The 18,112-nt window shown below is 52.1% G+C and overlaps 1 pseudogene; it reads left to right on the top strand.

Moving 5' to 3' along the window:
• The first annotated feature begins 3,332 nt into the window (after window positions 1-3,332).
• LOC147599838 (olfactory receptor 14C36-like) lies at window positions 3,333-4,294 on the top strand (annotated as a pseudogene).
• The last annotated feature ends 13,818 nt before the right edge of the window (window positions 4,295-18,112 follow it).

Here is an 18,112-nt window from a genome sequence, read left to right as displayed (position 1 = left end):
TGTCCCTGGGTGGCAGGGCCTGTGATCCAGCCACGCTGTGGACATCAGTGGCGTGGTTTTTCTTTATGTCATCAGGGACATGGGTAGAGGATAAAGGAGAGGAGAACTGTCAGGGCTTGAGAGCACAGGGACATGAGTGGTGACCCTGGTGTGATGGTCCTCCCAATCCTGCAGTATCCCTGGGTGTAGATGGGATGGATCTTGCATGCTTGCCGTGGTGCTGGTGTTCAGATGCTGCACATACCAGGCCCCTTTGGGAGGCTCTGGGGTTTCTGGCCAGCCCCTACTCCAGGGGCACATGGCTTTCCTGGAGGTCCCATGCTGTATTTGCCAGCCACAAGCAGTTGTGCTGGGCACCCCAGGGACCAGACAGGGCACTAGCGACCTTTCTTATGCCATTGAGGGAAGACCTTGAAATAATGTCAGTGCCTGCGACAGAGGGATGTGCACATGCAGTTTTGCAGTGAGCTGAGCTCTACTGAGTATAGAGGATGGGACCTAGAGAGAGATCTGACTCCCCTCCCAGTGCACTCATCCTTTTGGTCATCTGGAAGTCCAGTGGCTACCTTGGAAATGTGTCTACCAGATGTTCAGGTGCCCTAAACACTGAATGCAATCTGAGGTGACAAAGTGACCCCATCCTCACAGCTCCACAGCTGACATTCAGGCAGGTGCAGGTGTCCCATGTGTGCTCCATCACAGCTTACAGAGATGTACACAAGTCTTGGACCGTCCCTGGCACCTCCAGTGCCTAGCAGGTGTTTGTGTGTGAGCTGCTCACTGCCACTGTCCATCCCCATGGATGATGGTGGGAGCTCAGGGAAGTGGCTGGCCTGTAGCCCCTATTTTGTGCACACTGAGCTGAGGCAAGAGGATTCCTGACTCCTGTGGGTCTGTGGGGTGTGTTGGGCAGAGGTGAACCCCACTCCAGGCTCTGGGCTTCTCACCAGAGAGGAGACACCTGTACAGACTCAAATCCCTGCCCTGCATGGGTAGAAATGACCCCTGCCTGTCCCTGCCGTGGTGTCCTGCCTGGCAATGGGACAGGGATCGGGGTAAAGGCAGGTGAGCATTGACATCTCTCCTGGATGACAACACCATGGAAGGACAAATCTCACTTCCAAAATCAGTCTTGGCAATGTTCAGAGAGGGACACTGATTACTTCACTCTGCATCAGCCTACACTCCCCAGGAGAGACAGGGCTGCCTCCCAGGTGCTGTCAGACCTTGGAGCCCCAGAGACATCTCCAGGGAGACCAGGAGGGCAGAGAAAGTGCCACCTTGGGCTGGGCCTCTGCTGCTGAGCTGGGCCGGGCTCCTGGGACAAAGGGAACTCATAGCAAACAGGGCAGTGCTGCAGAGAGACAGCTCTGCTCAGGAGCAGCTCCTCTGCCAAGCACAGCAGGGCTGAGGGCACTGCCTGCATGAGCTGAGGGGAGAGGAGCGAGGCAGAGAGAGGTTAAAGGCAGCCTGGGGTGAGGGAACACTGAGAGGCCACTGGAGGAGAAAACTTCACAGCCCTTGACATATTAAGTGTCTGGCTGCAGGTCATTGAAGCTTCAGTTTCTTGAGGGATTTTGTAAAGCTGGCACCTCCCCCAGCCTGCGGGATCTGTAAGTACCACTCTCAGACCTTCTCTGCTGTAGAGGAGGAGGAGGAGATGCTCCAGAGCAGGGATTCCCTGCTGCACTGCCAGAGGGACAGAGCACGACGGCTGCCTTCTCCCAGGGACGGCTGCAGGGTGTGAATGTGTGTGTGCAGCCAGGGGTGCCCAGGGCTGTCCTTCAGAGCAGGGTCCCTGCGCCCCAGGGGCTGTGTGCTGGGGCAGGGACTCTGCCTCTGCCAGGCTCAGCACTCAGCCGGCCCCGGGAGCTCCCTGTGGTTCTGTGGGGAGAAGCTGTGGGGGCAAGGAGTGACCTCTGTCATAGTAAGGTGCTTCTCCAGTTTGAGGGTGCTGCATGGGTCAGGGCTGCTCACAGCCCCAGATCACCCCATTTACAGAGGGTCCTGTTCAAGAAGGACATAAAGGCAGCATTTATCTGAAAGTGAAATGAGCCTGTGCTTTGTGTTTGCTCTTGTTCTGTTTGGTGGGCAGTGGGAGGTGGAAATTCATTTCTCTGCTCTGGAGAAGGCACTGAGACACAAATTCTCATGAGGACTTTTCTGAGCGGCTTCTTAGCCCCTGCATCCACAGAGACGTTGCTGGGCAGTGCCCTGTTGCCAGGAGGTTTCTGCAGGGTAAAGCTGAGCACTCAGTGGGTGAGATGGGGTCTGTGACCACTGACAGAGACACGGGGAGAGGGGAACAGCCTCTGGCAGGAACAGCTCCAGGATGCACAGGGAGGGGCAGGGAGTGTAGGGAGCTGCTCACAGAAATGCACTGCGAGGGGGGATGTAGGCATTTCCGTGCAGGGCAGATGCCTTTCCCAGAGAACCCTCCCGGTCTCCTCTCCCCCTCAGCAGAGCAGCCCACCCTTTAACATCATGGAGACTTGGGTATGAGTTGCCTTCCCCCCAGCCCAACCACCACAGAGGAGAAATGCTCAAGTGTCCGACCATGTCTCCTTGTCTTCCTCTATTGACAGGAGTTCTTTGGCATGCTCCTCTCTTCTCCGCGCCCCCTTCTTCTTCCCCTTGGATTCACTGTGTCCTGGTTGAGGGTTAATTGGCAGCTCAGACACTGATGCTGGGGATCCTCTCATGCAGATGTAGCAATGGAGGAAAAGCATCCAAATTGGTTCTTATATTTTGGGGTCTGGGAGATGTAGCTTGTGGGGCTGGCAATGATCTGACCCTCCCGTCAGGACATCCCACCACTGAAACATTCAGCTGTTTCCCTGGAGGGTCCTGCTGGACGGAGGCTGCTTTCCCCAAGAGCACAGCTGTACCATGGGCTTTCTGTGAAACATAGCTGCCCCATGGAGAAGACACCTCTATGCTGAGGTCATGGAAATGCTACTGGGCATTTCTATGTGGGCAGCTACAATGAGCCCTCTGTGTCCCTGGCTGGGCGAGGAGAGATGAGATCCTGCTTGGGTGCGATGAGATGAGGTGAGGAGTTTGCAGGTCTGCACTTGGAAACGGGACTCCTACGCTCTCAGCAGTGTCCGGATACTTTTTGGGGAAATGTCTGTGTGTGAGCCTCCTCCAGGTCAAAGAGGTGCCAGCACAGGTCGGCTGACACCAGCCCTGACGGCAGAACATCTCTCCTCATCCTGCAGTATGGGACAGTTACCTTGTCTAAGGACCTACAAAATTTTTCTCAGAGAAGTCTGCCCTATTCTCGCACTGTCTTTACCTTTTCAGATAGTGGCTCATCAAAAATATAAGGGATGTCCAACAGCACCTCCATCACTGAGTTCCTGCTCCTGGCCTTCGCAGACACACGGGAGCTGCAGCTCTTGCACTTCTGGCTCTTCCTGGGCATCTACCTGGCTGCCCTCCTGGCCAACGGCCTCATCATCACTGCCATAGCCTGCGACCACTGCCTCCACACACCCATGTACTTCTTTCTCCTCAACCTCTCTGCCCTTGACCTGGCATCCATCTCTACCACTGTCCCCAAATCCATGGCCAATTCCCTCTGGGACACCAGGGTCATCTCCTATGCAGGATGTGCTGCACAGGTCTTTTTCTTCTTCTTTTTGATGTCAGCAGAGTACTGGCTTCTCACTGTCATGGCTTATGACCGCTACACTGCCATCTGCAAACCCCTGCACTACGGGACCCTCCTGGGCAGCAGAGCTTGTGTCCACATGGCAGCAGCTGCCTGGGGCAGTGGGTTTCTCTATGCTCTGCTGCACACGGCCAATACATTTTCACTGCCACTCTGCCAGGGAAATGCTGTGGACCAGTTCTTCTGTGAAATCCCCCAGATCCTCAAGCTCTCCTGCTCAGACTCCTACCTCAGGGAAGCTGGGCTTCTTGTGCTCAGTGTCTCTGTTTTGCATTTGGCTGTTTTGTGTTCATTGTTGTTTCCTATGTGCAGATCTTCAGGGCTGTGCTGAGGATCCTTTCTGAGCAGGGACGGCACAAAGCCTTTTCCACGTGCCTCCCTCACCTGGCTGTGGTCTCCCTGCTTATCAGCACTGGCATGTTTACCTACCTGAAGCAACCCTCCATCTCCTCCCCTTCTCTGAACCTGGTGGTGTCATTTCTTTACTCGGTGGTGCCTCCAGCAGTGAACCCCCTCATTTACAGCATGAGGAACCAGGAGCTCAAGGATGCCATTAATAAAGTGATTTCTTGGATGTTTCTGAATAGTGATACACTTCTCATCACTAACCACAGATGACTCTGGTGCTTTGTTTATCATTCTTATTGTCATCATTACCCTTATCATGATCCGTGTTCTTATCATTATTGTTATCATTGTCATTATTGTTATTTTTATCATTTTGGTTGTCATTATCATTACTGTTATCAACGATGGAGCATGGAAATGGATTTCTCAGTCATTTTTCAGCAGTCAAACACCTCCTGTCTTTCTTCACAGCTGATTCCCACAATGCCCTAGACAAAACCGGATCTTTTTATTCACTGTATTTGTATCATTATGTTGTAGATTGTTCTTATGTCTTTTCACAATTTTTTCCCCTCACTTATACCGAGGTATGACCTTGCTTTTTTTTCAGTTTTGAGCCTGTATAAAATTCTACCTAATAGTGGGATAGAACTGGGGGATAGGTGGGATAGGTGTCCTAGCACCTCTGTAATAAAATGAAATCTCCCCAGTGCAGTGCCTGAAGGTTGTCCTTTTCTTCTAAAGGTGCTGTCATGAACAGGTCCAAGAAACTGGACTCCAAACAGGTCTGTTGCTCCATGGGTTCAGGAGCAAAAACTTTGCAGTGACCTTGTGATCAATGGTTGGGTTTAGAACTCGCTCGTCAGTGTCTAATCACAGTGGGGAGAGTGAATGCTCACTGAGGTACATACCTGGGGCTTTCCATATGGCAGAGAACCCCTTCAAGAGGGGAATCTGGAGCTTCCTGGAGAGCCCAGTGGATCTCCTGAAGCAGCATGTGCCTTGGGTGGGCAGTGACTGGTACCTCACATAGTGATGGATTGCCCATGGTGGAGTCATCTCAAGGTAAAGTCCTAAACCAAGGCATCCACAAAGACAGACTCTACAATTGCACAAGATGCAGTGGGGACTCAGCAGGCCCAGCTTAGAGAAAAGTTCCTACTACCCGCAATGAATTACCGCTGGATGGATCTAGAGGCCAACCTGGATACCTGTAGTGTCTTTGGAAATCATAGAATCATAGAATGGTTAGGAAGGGACCTTGAAAGGTCATCTAGTCCAACCCCCCTGCAAGGAGCAGGGACATCCCTGACTAGGTCAGGTTGCTCAGAGCCTCATCCAGCCTGGCCTTGAACGTTTCCAGGGATGGGGCCTCCACCACCTTTCTGGGCAACCTGTTCCAGTGTTCTATAACTCGCATCGTAAAAAATTTTTTCCTAATTTCTAACCTAAATCTACCCCCCTCTATTTTAAAACCATTACCTCTTGTCCTATTGCAACAGGCCCTACTAAACATCCTTTCTCCATCTTTCTTGTAGGCCCCCTTGAGGTACTGGAAGACCGCTATCAGGTCTCCCCGGAGCCTCCTCTTCTCCAGGCTGAACAGCCCCAACTCTCTCAGCCTGTCCTCATAAGAGAGGTGCTCCAGCCCTTTTATCATCTTTGTGGCCTCCTCTGGACCTTCTCCAACTGGTCCATGTCCTTCTTGTGTTGGGGGCTGCAGAACTGGACACAGTACTCCAGGTGGGGTCTCACCAGGGCAGAGTAGAGGGGGAGAATCACCTCCCTCGACCTGCTGGCCACGCTTCTCTTGATGCAGGCCTGGTTGAACTTAATGAGGTTGGCACAGGCCCACCTCTCCAGCCTGTCACGGTCCCTCTCGATGGCATCCCTACCCTCCAGCGTGTCGATGGCACCACACAGCTTGGCGTCATCAGCAAACTTGCTGAGGGTGCACTCTATCCCACTGTCCATGCCACTGACAAAGATCTTAAACAGGATCTGCCCCAATATGGACCCCAGAGGAACTCCACTCGTCACCAGTCTCCAGCAGGACAGAGAGCCATTGACCACCACTCTCTGAGTGCTGCTCTGCTCTCATCTACCAAGCCAATCACTTCATCATACAAGTTTATCAGTTTGTTAAGCATGATTTCCCCTTCGTGAAGCCATGCAGAAAACTCCTGATCATTTTATTGTCTTCAAAGTGCCTGGTAATTGTTTTCCAGATTTAGCTGTTCCATCAGCCTCCTAGGGATCAAGGTGAGGCTGACAGACCTGTAGTTCCCTCGTTCTCCCTTTGTGCCACTCTTGAAGATGGGTCTGACATTTGCTTTACTTTTGTCTCCAGGCACTTCTCCCAGTCACCATCATCGATCAAAGATTATCAAGGGTGACCTCAGAATGACATTAAAAAGTCACTGTTCCCTGACCTGATACTCTTTTACGAAGGGTGCATTTTCCTTGTTCCAACCTTTCCCACTGGTCTCTAGGACCTGAGATTCGTCAAAGCCTTGCTAGTGGAGACAGAGGTGAAGAAAGTGTTCAGTACGTCCACGGTATCAATGTCTTGTGTAAGCCAGTCCCTTGATCGTTCAGCAATGGGCCCGTATTTTCCATATTCTTCCTTTTGTCACCTATGTACTTCTTGAGGCCATTCTTGTTGTCTTTGACATCCCTGGCCAGACTCAATTCCATTTGGGTATTAGCTTTTCTAACTTCATTCCTGGATACTTGGATGTTTGTTTCTCCCAGTTATTCGTCTTTGCTTTCACCACCTACATGCCTCATTTTTGTATCTGAGTCAGCTGAGAGCTGAGGGGTCTGCAGGAGAAGGCAGAAGAACACTGGCCAGAAGGGTTGAAGACCAGCTCCTTGAGGGAGTCATATTGTCTGTCTGTCTATATAGGTATAACTTTTTCCCCTAACACAGCCTGGCACACCAACCTTCATCAAGTCTATTTCCACTGGTGCTTGATTTGCTTGCTTTGTATCCTCATTTGCTGTTGCAGAGACAGTTGTCACAATAATTCATAGCTGGGCCAGAAATTAAACTAGTACGTCTTTTATTTTCTATAGTATCCTGAAACTCCTCCTGCTGTTATTGTGTCAGACACACCTGAGTGAGGGTGAGCCATCAGCACACAGACATTAACGGCCGACCAAATGGAGCTTGGGGAACCTTGAGTACCTTAGGGAATTGGCCAAGAGATACCTCTTGAAGTTTACCAGAAGAAGTAGCCAGTCCTGCATCGGAGGGGAGAATAACCCCATTTATTGGGCCAACTGTAAGCTGACATGCTGAGAAGTGACTCTGAGGAGAAGGCACTGCGAGGGATGCCATACAAGCCAGTGGTGCGTGCTCCCCATGAACAAGGCCAGCTGGGGCTGCATTAGGAAGAATGTGTCAAATCAGACAACTTGAGTTACCTTCCCCTTCACCTCAGCACTGGTGCGGCTCCATACACAGGTGTGTCCCTGTCTGCAGTTCCACATGTGGAGGAGTTGGGAGGAACTGGAGGGTTCCCAGAAGAGGTCTGCCAAGACAGGCTTCAGAGCCTCAACCATATGTTCTGAGTATAGAGGAAGAAGGAACTGGGCATCTTCGGCTCAGCAGTGGAGAGGCTCAGGGCAGACTAGGAGTATCCTGAGAGTGCTTGAAGGGTGGTTTCAGAGATGGTGGAGCTTTGCTTCACAGTAATAAAAGCATGACAAGGAAATAATGGAAGACGGTGAGATGAGGGGAGACGTTGAGATGAGGGGAATAAAACAAAGAAATGTCTCTCCAAGGGTAATTCTGTGCTACAACAGGTCACCAACAGAGCTCCTGGACCATCCCATCATTTCGTGTTTTAAGCAACAGCTAGAGCAGATGGAAAGATACAAGTAAGGGTAGTGGGATCCTGAAGTGAGAGAGCAAGGTGGGTAAGCAAGGAAGACTGGGAGCGTGCAGGAAGACTGACAGCATGCAAGGCAAGAGCTGTAGGTGTGAGACCCTCCAGGACACCCTGTGCTGGGGATGATTAAGAGCTGTGGAAGGGCGAGAAGCCCACAACAGACAAAAGGTCTTCCTCCACACTATCGCTGTTACTGGGACAACCCAGGCCTGTGAGGAGACACCATAACTTGATGGAACCAAGACATGAAGTCCTCCTCACTCCACCAAGGAGAGATTCATAAGCATCGTACCACAGTCCTGCACTTGGCACCACACATTCCCACATCACACTGCCCCAGGAAAAGCCCTGAGCAATGTGTGACCCACAGGATCTCCCTTCCCAGGGGCTGGGGGTCAGGCCATGGCCCTTTGTCTTCATGCAACACATGGAGGTTCACTCAGCCTCAGAGCCACCTTTACATGGCCTTTGCCTGCCTCTCATCTCTGCCTCCCATTTTCTCCTCTAACCAGCCCCCAGGGAGGCTTTGTTGGTAATGAGCCCCAGTGGGACCCATTAATACTCCCTGAGACTGTAGGGGTTGCTTCTGACATTGACTTCTTCAGGGGTTTGTCCAGGCTCCTCTCAGTGTCTGAGCTTCATGGTCTCAGCAGCAGGTACACCCTGGGGCTCATTAAAATGCAAAAGGCCACGTCTCTTCCAGTTATTTCCTACAATCTTCAACTCTTGGAGAGATAATTGGAGAGGTCTCCAGAGTGTAGGTAAAGGGGAAGCTTTCAATAAATATTCAATAGAAAATTTTTTTTTTTAAGTTTCTTATTTTTTTTTTCAATTTTGTTACTTTTTTGGTTGTCAGAAGGAGTGATTGCAGCATTCTCCAGTAGATTTGGATGCGGGACATTTGCTAATGGTATCAGGATGGGTAGGACCAGCTCCTCCTGGAGGTCAGACACTGCATGGACAATCTGATTCCTCACCACTCCAGCCCCACCATTCCCCTCATCGACCTCCTGGGACTTGCATCACTTTTCCTGACATCAGACTTCTCCACCCAAGAATGCAGCTGGAGGTGACAGCTCCTCTGCACCAACTCCCACCTGCTTTCCTGAGAGACCTGGCTGCACACAGGCACAGCAGGGTTTCCTTCATTGCAAACAAACAGAAGGAGAGGATGGTAAAGTTTAATAAACAAGGACCCATGCTTCTCATCCGTCCAAGGTGTTTCCAGTGAGGTTCACCACCCGCAAGGGATAACTTCACTAGAGACGTTTGTCAGAGATAGATAGATACAAACGCAGTGAAGGAGCTGGCTGATGAGATAATCCTGTTGCTGACAGACGAGGCGAGGCTTCTGACTCCTTGAAGCTCAAAGAAGCACCTGGGTACTTGAGAGGGATCTGATTCTGAACAAGGTGCAAGTGGAAAGGGAAACTGGAGAGCAATGGAAAGGCCGTAGGTCCCCTCATGGCATCTGGGCTCTTGGCTCCTGAACCCCTCCTGCATGCTGCAACTGCACCTTGCTCCAGGGAAGTTAAATAGAGATGGGTGTTTGAAGAAATAATTTTGTACTGGTTTCTTTATTGTGTCTCTCTACAGTGCAGTCTGGCTCCATTTGTACATGAGGTATGTGGATCAAAAAATATCAAGAAGATAGGATGCCAAGAATTATATGATATAAAGGGAAACTGGCCTCTGTATTTGAAAAGTCATGGCGGTCCGGTGAGGTCCCCAATGACTGAAAGAGGGGTAACATAACCTCATTTTTAAAAAGGGGAACAAGGAAGACCCGGGCAACTCCAGGCTGGTCAGCCTCATCACTGTGCCTGGCAAGGTCATGGAGCACATTCTCCTGGAAACCATGCTAAGGCACATGGAGAGCAAGGAGGTGGTTGGTGACAGCCAACATGGCTTCACCAAGGGCAGATTGTGCCTGACCAATTTGGTGGCCTTCTATGATGGGTGACAGCATCAGTGGAGAAGGGATGAGCAACGGACATCATCTATCTGGACTTGTGCAAAGCTTTGACACTGTCCCGCACGACATCCTTCTCTCTGAACTAGAGAAACATGGGTTTGATGGACGGATAAGGAGTTGGTTGGATGGCCGCACTCAGAGAGTGGTGGTTAACAGCTCAATGTCCATGTGGAGACCAGTCACGAGTGGTGTCCCTCAGGGGTCCGTGCTGGGCCCAGCCCTGTTCAACATCCTTGTCAGCGACATGGACAGTGGGATAGAGTGCACCCTCAGCAAGTTCGCCGATGCCACCAAGTTGTGTGGTGCCGTTGACACGCTGGAAGGGAGGGATGCCCCATCCCTGGAAATGTTCAAGGCCAGGCTGGATGAGGCTCTGAGCAACCTGCTCTAGTCAGGGATGTCCCTGCTCCTTGCAGGGGGGTTGGACCAGATGACCTTTGAAGGTCCCTTCCAACTCTAACCATTGTATGATTCTATAATTCCCCACCATGTCCAAGGTTCATGGACTTGGCCCCAAACCCACCAGAGAGGTCATTACAATGCCTTGGGCTGCTCCTCTGCTGCTGAGCTGCTCCAGGCTCCTCGAACGCAGGGAGCTCACGGCAAGGAGGCAGAACGGCAGAGAGACAGCTCTGCCCAGGAGCAGCTGCTCTGCAAAGCGCAGCAGGGCTGAGGGCTCTCCTGCATGCACTGAGTGGGGACCGGCAGGGCAGAGAGAGGTTGAAGGCGGCCTGGGCTGAGAGCTCACTGGAGGACAAACCTTCACAGCCCTCTGCACGGTAAGTCTCTGGCTGCAGGGCAATGGACAGGAGTTTCCTGGAGGGGTCTCATCCAGCTGCCATAGCCCACAGAGATCTCTCTCCAGCGTGGAGGAGGAGGAGGAGATGCTCCAGAGCAGGGATTCCCTGCTGCACTGCCAGAGGGACAGGGCACGACGGCTGCCTTCTCCCAGGGACGGCTGCAGGGTGTGAATGTGTGTGTGCAGCCAGGGGTGCCCAGGGCTGTCCTTCAGAGCAGGGTCCCTGCGCCCCAGGGGCTGTGTGCTGGGGCAGGGAGTCCAATGTTTGCTGGAATCAGCCTTCCCAGGGAGCTCCCCAGGGGCACTGAGGGAGAAGCTGTGGGTGGGAGGAGAGACCCCCATCAGGGTAGGGTCCTTCTGCTGACAAGAGGGTGCTGCATGGCTCAGAGCTTCTCACAGCTCCAGGTCACTCCCAGGACATGGGCAGAAGCAGCTTTTCAAGAAGCACAAACAGGCAGGGGCTGCCTGGAAGGAAAGGTGCTTTCCAGGGTCTGTGCTCTCGGTTTCCTGCTGTGACTGTGAGGGAACAGCAATGCAGCTGTTGGGTTTGGACAAGAGAAGGAGGCTCCTATAGCGTTACACTGACAGATCAGCAGGTCTGCGAGGAACTTGATAAAGCTCCTTCATCCATTCCTTTGCCTACAGAGAGCTCAGTCATCTCTTCAGTGTTTTTCTGAACTGCTCCTTAGGGCTGGCCAACAGAAAGATGGGCCTGGGCAGGGTCCTGCTGCCAGGAGCTGTCCTGATGACAGGGGTGAGCACACGGTGGGTGGGATGGGCTCTGTGAGTTGTAGAATCTTCAGCCAGAGCTCCAGCAGAGGAGACTCTCCCCAGTGCCCCTCAGTCCCTCCATGGCCTTGCCGCCCTGGGCAGAAGCACTGGGGCATTTCTCCTTCTTTCTCCACCTGCCCCTGCTGCTGCTGCTCTTGTTTTTGGGCTCTCTGGGGATGGGGGTTCAGCAGCAGCTCAGCCACTGACCCTGCAGGCCTTGCCGTGCAGATGTGTCCATGGGAGCAAGGTGTCCAAGCGCTCTTCTGGCCTGTGGGTCTCTGGGCAATGCAGTCCAGAGGGTGGGGATGAAGCTGGCTCTTTTTGCCAGACACCCCATCTTCAAGGGATCAGAAAGCTCACAGATCTTTACTGAGGGGAGTTTTACTGGGGAGGGGAGTTTTAAACTGGATTCCTCTGCTCTCAGCATTATCCAATTTTCTTTTCAAGGGAACAGCTGGGTATGATCATCCTCCACAATAAAGAGATGCAAGCCCAGGTCACCTGGGAGAAAGTCTGATGGACTCAGTCTCCACTAAGGGTCTGCCTGTTTGCATCCCAGGTCTCTCAAAGTAGCACCTGTAGTGTGTCAGAAATTTCAAGGCTGTCTGCTTCAAAAAGTAAAAGAAATATAATCCAACCCCCACAGCTCTGCTCTGCAGCCGGGTGAGTTGGGAGGGACAGTGCTGAAATGTCACTGATTTCATGAGGAGATTTAAACAGAGATCACTCCTGGTTCCTACCTGCCTGTTGGTGCACAGCAGCACTGACTCCTCAGGAGCCCACAGCAGAATCCTCTGCTCCCCATTGCACCATCAGTCAGCAGAACCCAGAGCTCAGCCAGGGAGCTGCACGAAGGTCTTTCTGGAAGAACAGAGTCTTTGGGGAGGGTAATGGTTCTATGAGAAATTGAAGAGGTTTTCCTCAGAGTTGTCTTTCATAATGCTTCACCGCCTCTTCTGCCTTGGACAGGCCCCCATGTTCAGAGGAAGGAAATGTCCAACAGCAGCTCCATCACTGAGTTCCTGCTCCTGGCATTCGCAGACACACGGGAGCTGCAGCTCTTGCACTTCTGGCTCTTCCTGGGCATCTACCTGGCTGCCCTCCTGGGAAACGGCCTCATCATCACTGCCATAGCCTGCGACCACCGCCTCCACACCCCCATGTACTTCTTCCTCCTCAGCCTCTCTGTCCTTGACCTGGGCTGCATCTCCACCACTGTTCCCAAATCCATGGCCAATTCCCTCTGGAATATCAGAGATATCTCACACCCAGGGTGTATGGCCCAGTTCTTTTTCTTTTTCATTTTATATATGCTGAGTACTATCTTCTCACAGTCATGGCCTATGACCGCTATGCTGCCATCTGCAGACCCCTGCACTATGGGACCCTCCTGGGCAGCAGAGCTTGTGTCCACATGGCAGCAGCTGCCTGGGGCAGTGGGTTTCTCCATGCTCTGCTGCACACGGCCAATACATTTTCACTGCCACTCTGCCAGGGCAATGCTGTGGACCACTTCTTCTGTGAAATCCCCCACATCCTCAAGCTCTCCTGCTCAGACACCTACCTCAGGGAAGCTGGGCTTATTGCGTTTAGTCTCTGTTTCTCATTTGGCTGTTTTGTGTTCATTGTTGTGTCCTATGTGCAGATCTTCAGGGCTGTGCTGAGGATCCCCTCTGAGCAGGGACGGCACAAAGCCTTTTCCATGTGCCTCCCTCACCTGGCTGTGGTCTCCCTGTTTATCAGCACTGGCATGGTTGCCTACCTGAAGCCCCCCTCCATCTCCTCCCCAATCCTGGACCTGGTGGTGTCATTTCTGTACTCGGTGGTGCCTCCAGCAGTGAACCCCCTCATCTACAGCATGAGGAACCAGGAGCTCAAGGATGCCCTATGGAAACTCTTGCAATGGACGTAGTTTCACTAATAACAACCTACCTCCCCTTCTCTGCATGTTTCTTAGAGTTTACCTTATCTTTTTCCTCTGTGATAATTCTACTTCTGTGTGATTTTCTATGTTCTTTTACTTCTTTTGAGGCTTGATCCTCTTGCGTCTGACTAAAGTGTGTCAGATGTGACCTGTCCAATAGCAGCTCCTCAATAAATTATATGTACCGTCTGCAGTGACTGAAGGCTGGCTACTTCTGCCAAAGTTGCTGCCAAAAAAAATTTCCAAGGAATTGATCTTTTAAAGAACCTTTGGGCTTTGTTTTCTCCTGGTGTTTTGAGTTATGCTCACAGTAAATTGGGTTCAACTGGACCAAAAATTGTGGTTTTAAAAGCTCTTTTCTTGGAGTCCAATGACAGTGGAGACGGTGTATGGGCTCCCTATTATCTCCTCAGGCTGCATCATGTATGACTGCACTGTTGGCATGTTCAGTTTCTCTGCAAATTAGTTTAGAGAGGTCAGGACAGGATGGGGACTCACCATGTGCCTTGGGCTGGAAGTGAATGGTGACTCAGAAGGTGAAACTCCCTCAAAGGTGAAATTTCTCACAAGTGAAGCAGTGAATCAAAGTTCCCACAAACAAGACTCTCCAGTGACATTGGGTCAGTGCCAAACAGGCACAGGGAGGTGAGACTGGAGAGATGTGGGAGCTGCCTAAGGAGCCCCAGGGCCAGGGCAGCTCATCAGCAGAGGACCAGCCCAAGGCATTTTAATAACCTCTCTGGTGGTTTTCGGGAGGAGTCCATGAACCTCAGACACTGAGATGAAGTTGAGGAAACCACTCCAGAAGCCAAGTCAGATGCAAACTCCAAAGTTTCTTGGAGCCTTAATGGGTCCCACTGAGGGACATTACTGACAAAGCCTCCCTGGGGCTGGTGAGAGCAGAAACCTGGAGGCAGAGGTGACAGGCAAAGGCAATGTCGAGGTGGCTCTGATGCTGAGTGAACCTGGGTGTGTCACATTAAGCCAAAGTGTCCAGCCCTAAATCCCAGCCCCTAGGAAGGGAGATACTGTCCCTCACAAGTGGCTCAGGGCTCTTCCTGGGGCACTGTGATCTGGGAAGCTGTGGTGCCAAGGGCAGGACTATGGTACGACACCTCCCAGGCTGCTGGATATGGACAAGGAGGCAAGGACGCCCTAATGCTCTGCGGATAGGGTGTCTCATAGCCATCAGTGGCAGACACAATAGCCATTGACAACGGGAAAAAGACCTCATCATTTTGGGGGACTTTAAGTCTTTCCATGTCCCCCTGCCATCTCCACCACGGGCTGCCCTACAGCATTGCCTCACCTCTGCCTCCTTCCCCACAGGCTGTCCACATCCACCCTGCTACTGCACCTCGCTCTCACCTGAGCATCTTCCTTCCTTTACTGATATCTCTCTGTCCTCCCTGGCCCTCCCGTGAAACACAGAGCCTTGGGCTGATCCAGGGTGACCTGCTGCACAACAGCACTGCTCTTGAGTGACATTTCTTTCTCCTTATGACCACCCTGGACCTACCAAGATGAACATTAGGGCATTATTTCTTTCTTATACTGTATTGCACTACAAAGAACAGCACCACCATCTCTGAAACCACCCTTCAAGAACTCTCAGGCTACTCCTGTATTCTCTGGAGCATCCAGAACTTTGGGCCAAAGAAGCCCTTGTCTTTCAGCTGTCTCACAAAGGTCACATGCACCAGGTCCCAAACACCTTGGCAGCAGACCTTCTCTGGACACTCTCCAATTCCTTCCCACTTTAAAATGGAGATCCCCACACTGGGACACACCTGTGTGTGTGGGGCTACACAACTTCTGAGAAGAGAAGGATGTTAACTTAGGTTGTCTGGGAGGCCCATGCTCCTCCTTAATACAGTGTCATATGCAGCTGGCCTTGTTCATGGTGAGCATGTACCACTGGCTCCTGTGGTGTCCCTCATAGTGTCCAAACCCTTCTCCTCAGGGTCCGTGTCAGGTCTCAGCCTCTCCTTATGAATTTGGTTAATCTCTCCCCTTTGCAGAACTGGACACTACTCCTTGTAAAACTTCCAGAGGTTTCTGTTGGCCCAATCCCAGGTTTTCTCAAGATTCCTCTGCACTGAGCCAGCTGTTCATGTTTGTGTGCAGATGGCTCACCATGATGGTGGTGTCTCTCACAAGGTAACAGCAGCAGGAGTTGCAGGGCACTACAAATAACACCTCCGGGAGAAACTGGGGGGCCGGGGGGATCTACAAGTCACAAGGCCACAGATGTGTGCTCGGAGGGGAAGTTGCCCTTTATGGGAGAGAGCAGCAGGAGGGCCTGGAGTTCTGCCTGGGGACAATGAGTCAGCTGAGAGCTGAGTGGTCAACATGAGAGGGCAGAACAACATGGGCAACACTGTGGTTGGTGGATGTCTGGTGTGACACCGTGATCAGGAAGAGGAAGTAGATGAGGCCTTCTGCAGAAAACTACAAGTATCATAGAATCATAAAATCATAGCCTATTTTGGTGTTCTGGTTTTGTTAGTGAGGGGGGGCCTAAGGTGGTAGCTTCTGTAGGAAACTGCTAGAGGTCGCTCCCCTTTGTTCAGTGGACTCGGCCGGGCCTAGGGCGGACCCACTGCTGGCCAAGGCCGAGCCGATTGGTAGCAGAATGTCCCGTGATAACGCCTCTGCGATAACGTATTTAAGTAGGGGAAAACAGGAAAAGGAGGGAAGAGAAGATGTGAAGCAGCTGAGCGGGGGGCAGAGAGGGGGAGGCGTGAGCCTCATGGGCCTTGCAGGCCTCACCCTCTGGCCTCCCGCCGGGCAGCCGACTGGGCCCAACTTGGCCCGGCCCGGCTGCAAGAAGTGGAGAGGAGATGAGAAGTGAATAAGATGTAAAAAGGATCCTGAGAGGTGTCTGCCAGCCTGTTGTGAGGAACGGCTGCAGACGCCAAGGTCAGTGAAGAAGGAGGGGGAGGAGTAATGTGGCTCCTGGCCAAGATTCCTCTGCAACTCGTGGTGAAGACCATGGTGGAGCGGGTTGTCCCCCTGCAGCCCATCGAGGTCCACGGAGGGGCAGAGATCCACCTGCAGCCCGTGGAGGACCCCACGCCAGAGCAGGTGGAGGCCTGAAGGAGGCTGTGGCCTGTGGAGGGCCCGCTGGGACAGCTGTTCTAGAGGGACTGCACCCCGTGGAAGAGATGACCCATGCCGGAGCAGTTTCACGAAGGACTGTGGCCCGTGGGAGGGACCCCACGCTGGAGCAGAGGAGGAATGCGAGGAGTTCTTCCCCCGACGATGATACAGCGGCGTAAAACAACGCGTGATGAACTGACCGCGACCCCCATTCCCTTTTCCCCCCCCCCGTGCCGCTCGGGAGGGGAAGGTAGTAGAGATAATGTTAAGCCCGGGAAGAGGGAGGGGTGGGGGGGAGGTTATCTTGTTCCCTGTCTCATTCTCCTGCTAATTTTAGAAAATAAATGAATAGTTTTCCCCAAGTCGAGTCTGTTTTGCCCGTGACGGTAACTTTAAGGATTTCTCCCCGTCCTTATCTCAAACCTTGAGCCGTTTTTCTTATATCATCTCCCCCTGTTCTCTCGGAGGGTGGGGGGAGCGGGAGAGAGACTGTGTAGTCTGGTCCTGATCAGGGCTGAACTACGACATTTGGGTTGTAAGGGACCTTTAAGGGTCATGTAGTTCATCCGTCCTGTAAGGAACGGGGACATCTTCAACCAGATCAGGTTGCTCAGTGCCCTGTCCAAGTTGGTCTTGAATGTTTCCACAGATGAGGCATCTACCACCTCTCTGGGCAACCTGGTCCAGTGTTTCACCACTCTCATTGTAAAAAGAAGCCTCATGTTTGCAGGCCCTGGTCCTCATGGCAGACCTGAACTATCCCAGTATTTGCTGAAAGGGCAACATAGCAAGGAGGTTTTTGGAGCACATTGACAGCGTCTTCCTGACAAAGGTGACAGAGCAGCCAGTGAGGTGAGTTGCCCTGTGGGACATCATACTTACAAACAAGGAAGAGATGGTCAGAAATGTAGAAGCCAGGGGTGAGAAGGTAGAGTTGAGGTTCCTGAAAGAAAGGGACAAGGCCAAGAGCAGGGCTTCAGGAGAGCAGGCTCTGGCCTACTGAGGGACCTGCCTTGATGAATCCCATGGGATATGGCACTGCAGAGAAAAAGGGTGCAGAGAGCTGTTGGATGGTCAAGGGTCTCTCCCAGCTGCAGAACAGCCCACCCCAAGAGACAGGAAGTCATGCATAGTTGTCAGGGGGCTGGCATGGATGAGAAAGGACCTCCTGATTAAAACAAAGCATGAAGAGGCAGCACAGAGAAGGTGGAAGCTGACTGCCTTCCAGCCTCAATGGTTCAGAAATTCTGGGCTGGAGAGAGCCATTTGTGTGTGTGTGTGTGTGTGTGTGCTTGTGTGGGCATGGGGGAACAGGAGGGATGAGGGGATCCCAGGGCTAGCTGCTGGATAGACAGAGGGTGTAAAACCAACTCCTGGAGGGAACCACACTGTGTGTGTGTGTCTGCAGAGTGCTGTGAACATTTCCCTCCCTTTCATGTCATTGAGTCTTTACAGCATGAAGCTGTATTGATGTTCTTAAGAGAGAGATATTTCACATTGTACACTGGTCAGTGTGCAATGTATACTAAACAAAAGACAAAACCACAAAATGAAAAATACACCTCCCAAAAGGAGCTCTCACTCCTGTGGTGTGAGGAGGATGGAGGGCTTTGAGGGGAGG

This window comes from Chlamydotis macqueenii, chromosome 8 (assembly GCF_036417535.1).
Source record: "Chlamydotis macqueenii isolate bChlMac1 chromosome 8, bChlMac1.mat, whole genome shotgun sequence".
NCBI lineage: Eukaryota > Metazoa > Chordata > Aves > Otidiformes > Otididae > Chlamydotis > Chlamydotis macqueenii.
The sequence above is the reverse complement of the archived record's forward strand: the minus strand, read 5'-3'. Positions and strand labels throughout refer to the sequence as shown.